Below are 8,246 nucleotides of genomic sequence, written 5' to 3' on the forward strand. Positions count from 1 at the left end.
GCAACCTTCCCAGGACTGGGCCTAGACCATGCTCCTCTCTCACCTTATAAGAAGAGACATTTCCTGATGTTGTCTTTGACATTTGTGGGTTTACAAGTCTGGAAACTGCAACAGTTGCCAGTGATTCAGACCCCTGAGGCCTGTTCTGGGTTTGCTGGAGCCCTGATCTATGCTGATGTCTTTGTGCTGGATTATGGTCCTCTCTCGGCCTGGTGCAACATACCTTTCTTTTTGACCTTAAAGGCTGCATAGGGATAGAAATTTGCTTCATGTTGTCATTTTGTGTCTTCTGCTACTCTAGAATTTATTTAAACCCATGTAGAAGGGTTTGGGGAAAGCTAAAGAGAGTCCCTGCTTTTACTCTGCCATCTTGGCTGGGCCCTTCCCTTTCCTTTTCTTGGATGTCTTTTTTGCCCTTACCTACCACAAAGAAGCTGACTTATTCTTAATGGCTCTCCCCTTCTTTGTTCTCCAGTTTATACATCAAGGAGACAATACAGAAGGTGAGATGGAAATAGACTGTCAGATAGAGAGTATAGCAGGTAAGTTAACTCTAGGCAAAGAAGAAGGCAACATCTTCTACTGAGGCTAAAGGATTAGGAAAGATGATAGGTGAAGAAATAGGGATGATTCAAAAAATATTGGTTTGGAGTTTATAAGATTAATTCTTAACTCTAAATGAACCGGTTTACATGATGTACTTTAATATATCAGAGAGAAATTTCCTATGGCTTCCCAATTTTATAGACATAATGAATGCTGATCTAGACACATTGATGCTATTTCCCTCAGGCAATATCAAAACTTTCACTTTGGTGTAATTAGAGAACTATAATAATGGCTTGCTAAACGTTGTCTTTGTCTCCAACCTATCCCTGTCCCTGCTATCCCTCTAAGTAACTGATTTCTTAGAATTCAGATCAGGATTTAAGGCATAATGCAAGTGAAGATGTAAGCCCTCTCCCCAACCCTGGTTCTAGGACAGTATTCCCCGTGTGGCACTAAAGGATGGCACTGATTTCTGATTTAGCCAAAATTAATGACACTGCTCAAATTCATTCTTCTTGACAATTAATCAAGAGCTGGCTGTGTCAGTACACTCAAAGAAAAAAATATCATGAAAACTGTTGGGATTTAGCACTCTTGGCCTTTCTGTGAAGCAAGACCTCTCTGAAGAATATGAGTTTTGGCAAACTTTTTAATTTACGATTTTTCATCAATAGCACAAGATGCATATAAGCATGGTTTTTGCAAGATGACTGCGTGAGTTGCACTTGTAATTTAAATTTATGCTAACAAGTATAAAAGGCAACTGCAATTAACCAGGACTCCAATACAGTTATTTCTCCATCTCCTTTAATACCATTTTGACACTACTAGGACTATATGAGCATTAATTCTTAGTAGCACTGGAATAGGGTTCCGGGCAAAGAAGTTTCCTTCAAGATAGGCTTATTATTATTTTTCTTATTAAATGCATGCTGGATAGATGATTTAAAATGATTGAGGGAAACCACAAAATGAAACAAAACATAACATAATACAAAAGAAAATGGTCTGTTTCTGTCTCCAATCCAGTTCCATAGTTCTTTTTCTGGATGTGGAAGGTGTGTGCCTCGAGTCCATTGGAAATTTTTAAATTCATGCATTTCAATGAAGTACTAAGTCTATCTGAAAAATTCCTTGCACACTGTGGTTGTTGCTGTGTACAAAGTTATCCTGTTTCTTCCCCTTTTACTCAGCATAAGTTCATATAAGTCTTTCCAGGCTTCCCTGAAGTCTTCCTGCTCATCGTTTCCCATAGCAAAATAGTATTCCATTACATTCATATACCACAACTTGTTCAGCCATTCCTCAATTGTTGGGCATCCCCTTGATTTCCAGTTTTTGGCCACCAATTAGAGAGCCGACGTGAAAATTTTTGTATTTGTGGGACCCTTTCCCATTTCTATGATCTCTTTGGGATAGAGTCTCAGAAGTAATATTGCTGTATCAAAGGGTGTGCACAATTTTGTAGCCTTTTGGACATAGTTCCAAATTGCTCTCCAGAATGTTTGGATTAGCTCACAGTTCCACCAACAATGAATGAGTGTTCCAACTCCCCACATCTTCCCCAACATTAATCATCTTCTTGTTTTTTCATGTTAGCCAGTCTGATAGGAGAGATGTGGTACCTCAGAGTTGTTTTGATTTCCATATCTCTAATCGAGTGGTTTAGAGCATTTTTTTCATATGACCATAGATAGCTTTAATTTCTTCCTCTGAAAATTGCCTCTTCATATCCTTTGACCATTTATCAATTGGGGAATGACTTGTATTCTTGTACCTTTGACTCAGTTCTCTATATACTTTAGAAATGAGACCTTTATCACAGACACTAGATGCAAAAATTCTTTCCCAGTCTTTGGCTTCCCTCCTGATCTTGGTTGCATTGGGTTTGTTTGTGCAAAAACTTTCAATTTAATGCAATCAAAGTTATCCATTTTGCACTTCATAATGTTCTCTATCTCTTACTGGGTCATAAATTTCTCCATTCTCCATAGATCTGACAAATACACTATTCCTCACTCTCCTAATTTGTTTATAGTATCAATCTTTACTTCTAGATCATGTACCTGTTTAGACTTTGTTCTTCTGTACAGTGTCAGGTATTGGTCTATGCCTGGTTTCCACCACTCTGTTATTCAATTTTCTCAGCAATTTTTGTCAAACAGTGAGTTCTTATCTCAGAAGATGGGGTCCTTGTGTTTGTCAAACAGGAAATTAATGTATTCATTAAGGACTAACTAACCTACTCCAATGGTGTACCCCTCAGTATCTTATGCAGTACTAAGTGGTTCTGATGATTGCTGATTTATAATAAAACTTGAGATCTGGAAGGGCTAGGTCACCTTCCCTAGCATTTCTTTTCATTAGTTCCCTTGATATTCTGGACCTTGTGTTCTTCCAGATGAATTTTGACATTACTTTTTATAGCTTTAGAAAATAATTATCTGGTAGTTTGATTTGTATGGCACTGAATAAGTAAATTAATTTAGGTAGAATTGTCATTTTCATTACATTAGCTCGACCTATCCACGAGCAACTGATGCTTTCTCACTTACTTAGATCTGACTTCATTTGTGCAAATAGTGTTTTGTAATTGTGTTCAAATAGTACCTGGGTTTGTTTTGACAAGTAGAATCCCAAATATTTTATAGTGTCTAATGCAATTTTAAATGGGATTTCACTTTCTATTGCTTGCTGTTGGGCTTTGTTAGTAATATATAGATGATTTATGTGGGTTTATTTTGTAATCCTCAAATTTGCCAAAGTTCTTCGTTATTTCAAGTAATTTTTTTACTTGATTCTCCAGGATTCTCTAAGTATATCATCACATCATCTGCAAAGAGTGATAAATTAGTTTCTTCTTTGCCTATTTTAATTCCTTCAATTTCTTTTTCTTCTCTTATTGCCAAACCAAGCATTTCTCATACCATATTGAATAACAGTGGTGATAATGGACATCCTTGTTTCACACCTTATCTTATTGGAAATGCATGTACCTTGTCCCCATTGCATGTAATGCTTGCTGATGATTTTAGGTAGACACTGCTTATTAGTTTATGGAAAGTTCCATTTATTCCTATGCTTTCCAGTGTTTTCAATAGGAATGGGTGTTATATTTTGTCAAAAGCTTTTTCTGCATTTGTTGAGACAATCATGTGATTTCTGTTAGTTTTGTTGTTGATATGATCAATAATGCTAGTAGTTTTCCTAATATTGAACCAGTCATGTGTACCTGGTATAAATCCTACCTGATCATAATGTATTACTCTCCTGATAAGTTGCTGTATTCTTTTTGCTAATATCTTAAAATTTTTTCATCTCTATTCATTAGAAAATTTGTCTATATTTTCTTTCTCTGTTTGGGCTCTTCCTGGTGTAGGTATCAGAACTATATTTGTATCATAAAAGGAATTTGGTGGCACTCCTTCTTTGGCAATTTTCCCAATTAGTCTATATAGTATTGTAATTAACTGTTCTTTAAATATTTGATAGAACTCACTCTTAAATCCACCTGGCTCTGGAGATTTTTTCCTGTGGAGTTTATTTATGGCTTGTTTAATTTCCTTTTCTGAGATGTGGTTGTTTAAGTACTCAACTTCTTCTTCTGTTAATCTGAGCAAATTATATATTTTTTAAAAATAATCATCCATCTCATTTAGATTGTCAAATTTATGGGCATACACTTGGTCAAAGTAATTTCTAATTATTGGTTTAGCTTCCTTCTCACTGAAAGTGAGTTCACCCTTTTGATTTTTGATTTGGGCAATTTGATTTTCTTCTTTCTTTTTTTTAATAAAATTGACCAAAGGTTTATCAATTTTATTGGGTTTTTTTTTAAACCAACTCTTAGTTTTATTTACTAGTTCAATAGTTTTGTTATTTCAGTTTTATTAACTGTTGCTTTGGTTTTCAATATTTCTAAGGTGGCATTTATTTGGAGATTTTCAATTTTTTTTCTAGCTTTTTCAGTTGGATATCTAATTCGTTGATCTCTTCTTTCTCTATTTTATTTATGTAGGCATTCAAAGGTATAAAACTTCCCCTAAGAACTGCTTCTGCAATGTCCCATAAGATTTGGTAGATGTCCTCTTTATTGCCGTTCTCTTGAAAGAAGCTGTTTATTGTTTCTGTAATTCATTGTTTAATCCACTCATTCTTTAGGATTAGATTATTTAGTTTCCAATTAGTTTTTACTTTACATTTCAATGGCCTTTGATTACATATGACCTTTATTGCATTATGATTTGAGAAGGATATATTGACTATCTTTGCCTTTCTGTACTGTGTTGTGAGGTTTTTATGGCCTAGTACGTGGTCAGTTTTTGTGTATGTACCATGTATCACTGAGAAATATGTGTATTTTTTTTTATTCTCATTCAGTTTCCTCCAGAGATCTATCATATCTACTTTATCCAGAGTTTTATCCACCCCCTTAACTTCTTTCATATTTATTCTGAGTTTAGATTTATCAAGTTCAGAGAGTGGGAGGTTGAGGTCCCCCAATATAGTTTTGCTCTCTATTTTTTTGTATAACTCCCTTAACTTCTCCTGTAAGAATTTGGATACTATGCCACTTGGAACATATATGTTTCTAATAAAATTGCTTTGTTGTCCTTGGTATCATTTAGCAGCATATAGTTTCCTTCCATATCTCTTTTGATTAGATCTATTTCTGCTCTTGCTTTGCTGAGTTTAGGTTTGCTACCGTTGTTTTTTTTTTAGAAAAGCAGAAGCACAAAGTATTCTGCTCCAGCCTTTTACCTTTACCTTGTGTGTATCCCCTATTTCAAATGTGTTTGTTGTAAATAACAGCAGGTTTTATGCATTATGATTTTTAATCCATTCTGCTGTCTCTGTTTTATGGGAGAGTTCATCTCATTCATATTCACAGCTATGACTACGATCTGTGTCTTTCCCTCCATCCCCTTTCCCCTTATTTATGCTTTATTTCACCCTTCTCCTTTCCCCTCCTAAATAGAGTTTTAGTTTTTGACCACTGCTTCCCTCAGTTTTCCTTCACTTTTTTCAACCCCCCTCCCTTTCAATCCCCTTTTCCATTTCTTCTAATTGCCTTCCTTTGAGCCTCCCCTCCTTTTTCTTTCTCCTTACCCCTCCTACTGCCTATAGAGCTAATTCTATTTCTATGCTTAACTGACTTTCTTGCACCTTCCTTGAATCCAATAAGATGAGAGTACCTCTAAAACAATGTTCATCTTCCTCCCAGCTTTCCCTCTAATATGTAATTTTGCCTCTTCCTGGAATGGGATTTATTTTTTTCTGCTTTCTCATTTTCACATCTCCCATTACAATCCCTTAGCACCTTTAAATCACATTTGTTATCCTCGTATCATTTAATTTATACCCACTCCCTCTATCTATGTATATCCCTGTTACATTTCATAATAATTACATTTTTCTCAAGGTTAACAAGTATCATCTTCCCTTATAGGGAAGTAAACAGTTTACCCATATTGTGCAACAAGTTTTTCCCCCTGTTTACCTTTTCATGCCTCTACTGAGACCTGCATTTGAAGATCGAATTTTCTATTGAGGTCTCCTTTTCATCAGGAAGGTCTGGAAATCCCTTATTTCATTGATATCTATCTCCTTGCCTGAAACATTGTGCTTAGCTTTGCTGTGTAATTAACCCTTGGTTGTAGTCCCAGCTCCTTTGCCTTATGAGATGGGGCAGTCTAGGACAGATCTGACCCTGCACTGGTCCCCTTCAGCCAAGCAAGAGGAACCCTCCTTAAGGATCTTTCTGGCCTCATGAGCTAAGAGTATGTTTACCACTTCTGCTGCTCCCACCATTCCAGGGTTTTTTCTGAGGGAGATACTCTTTGGGCTCGTCAAGGTCAACAAGGGGAGAGAGTTGCCAATCATTCTGCCATCTTGGTTCCCAGACCCGGAGCAAGACAAGCTTATTATTACAAAGATACCTTGTAGCATCTGCCTAGTCCTTTAAAATGGCTTCTGAAAATGTCTGGATGTCAATACTATGCCAATTCAATACACATTTGGGGACGTGAGACAGATGGTGCTATGGGGGGAGGGCAAAAATGTATGGATGAAAGGAAAATGACATGTATTCACTCCTTGCAGACTTTCCTAGGTCCCCCAATGATTCTCCCAGTCCCCAGCTTCTAGGAATTCTTTTGATAACTGGAATTGCCAGTCCTTTCCTTTTCTGCATACTCTTTCTCTGCCTCTGCAGTGCCTCATCTCCTTTGCAATATATTTTAAAATCTAGAACTGCTAGGCTACCCACCTTAACATTTTATTCAACTGATTCCCTTGATATACTTGGTGTCTTGTTCTTCCTGATGAATTTTGCTAATTGTTTTTTAGCTCAATAATACAGTGTTTGGTAGTTAGATTGGTATGGCACTGATTAAATAAATTAATATTTATTGTAGCTTATCCACGAGCAATTAGTATTTCTCCAAATGTTTAGACGTGCATTTGTGTGAAAAATATTTTGTATTTTTTTTCATGTAATCAATGTGTTTGTCTTAGTAGGTATTATATATTGTCTGTAGTTGAAAGGAATGCAGTTCAATGGCATTTCTCTTTCTATCTCTCTTTGCTGGGTTTTGTTGATAGCTTAAAGAAATGCTTATGATTTATGTTGGTTTATTTTATATGCAATAACTTTGTTGAAATGGTTAATTGTCTCAACTAGTATTTAGCTGGTTCCGTTGGATTTTTTAAACATATCATGTGCAAAGAGTAATAGCTTTTTTTCTATTCTTTATTTTTATTTTTTCAATGCCTTTATTTTTGTCTTCTTGCTCTAGCAATCTAGTAAATAACAGTAATGATAATAAACATATTTGTTTTACATCTTTGTATTATTGGGAAGGCTTTGAGTTATTACTATTACAATTATTTTCCTCATAAGAGCAGACCTGTATTTCTGATAGAAACCCTATCTGATAATAACTTATGACCTTTGTGATATACATAGCTAAAATATCCTTCCAGTGTTTATACTAGAAATTTTTTATTGATATTTATTAAGAAATTTGATGTATAGTTTGCTTTCTCTCTTTTTCCTCTCCTTGATGTAGGGGTCAGATTATGAAGGATTTTAAATGTCAGACAGAGTAGTTTGTATTGTATCCTAAAAAGCAAAGAGGAGTTATTGAAGATTGTTGACAAATGAGTGACACAGTTAATTCCTACTTGGTTTTAGGATATCATTTTGGCAGCTCCCTTAGAGAGGAAGACGAGATCAATCAGGAGATTACTGAAATAATTTGGGTCAGAGGTGATGGTCTGAACCAGAGTGATAGTTATATAGACCATGTTTGAGTGCTAGAAGATTGATTTCAGACAATAATTACAATGCAATATCAGAAAAGGATAGTGATTACTATGAGCTGTTGCTATGAAATAAAGCTTCTTAGACATAGTGAAACTTTATTGAAGCCACTTTACCTAGTGTTGTCTACTGATCAAATACTATTAACTTGAAATTACTGAAGCTCTATGACTTCAATAAGAGTTGACATTGGCATCATTGCCAGTGAGAATGGAGAGAAATCTCCTTTAGGAGTCTCTTTCTAGGCTTTATAGCTATTATGTTAATTTGAATGAGTTTGAAATTGAGCAGAAGTCCAGGCAAATTTCTTTAAAAAAAAAAAAACATTTAAACCATTGTATGTCACATAGCAATCACTTAAACTATGAATTAA

Source organism: Notamacropus eugenii, chromosome 7 (genome assembly GCF_028372415.1).
Source record: "Notamacropus eugenii isolate mMacEug1 chromosome 7, mMacEug1.pri_v2, whole genome shotgun sequence".
In the NCBI taxonomy this organism is placed as follows: Eukaryota; Metazoa; Chordata; class Mammalia; order Diprotodontia; family Macropodidae; genus Notamacropus; species Notamacropus eugenii.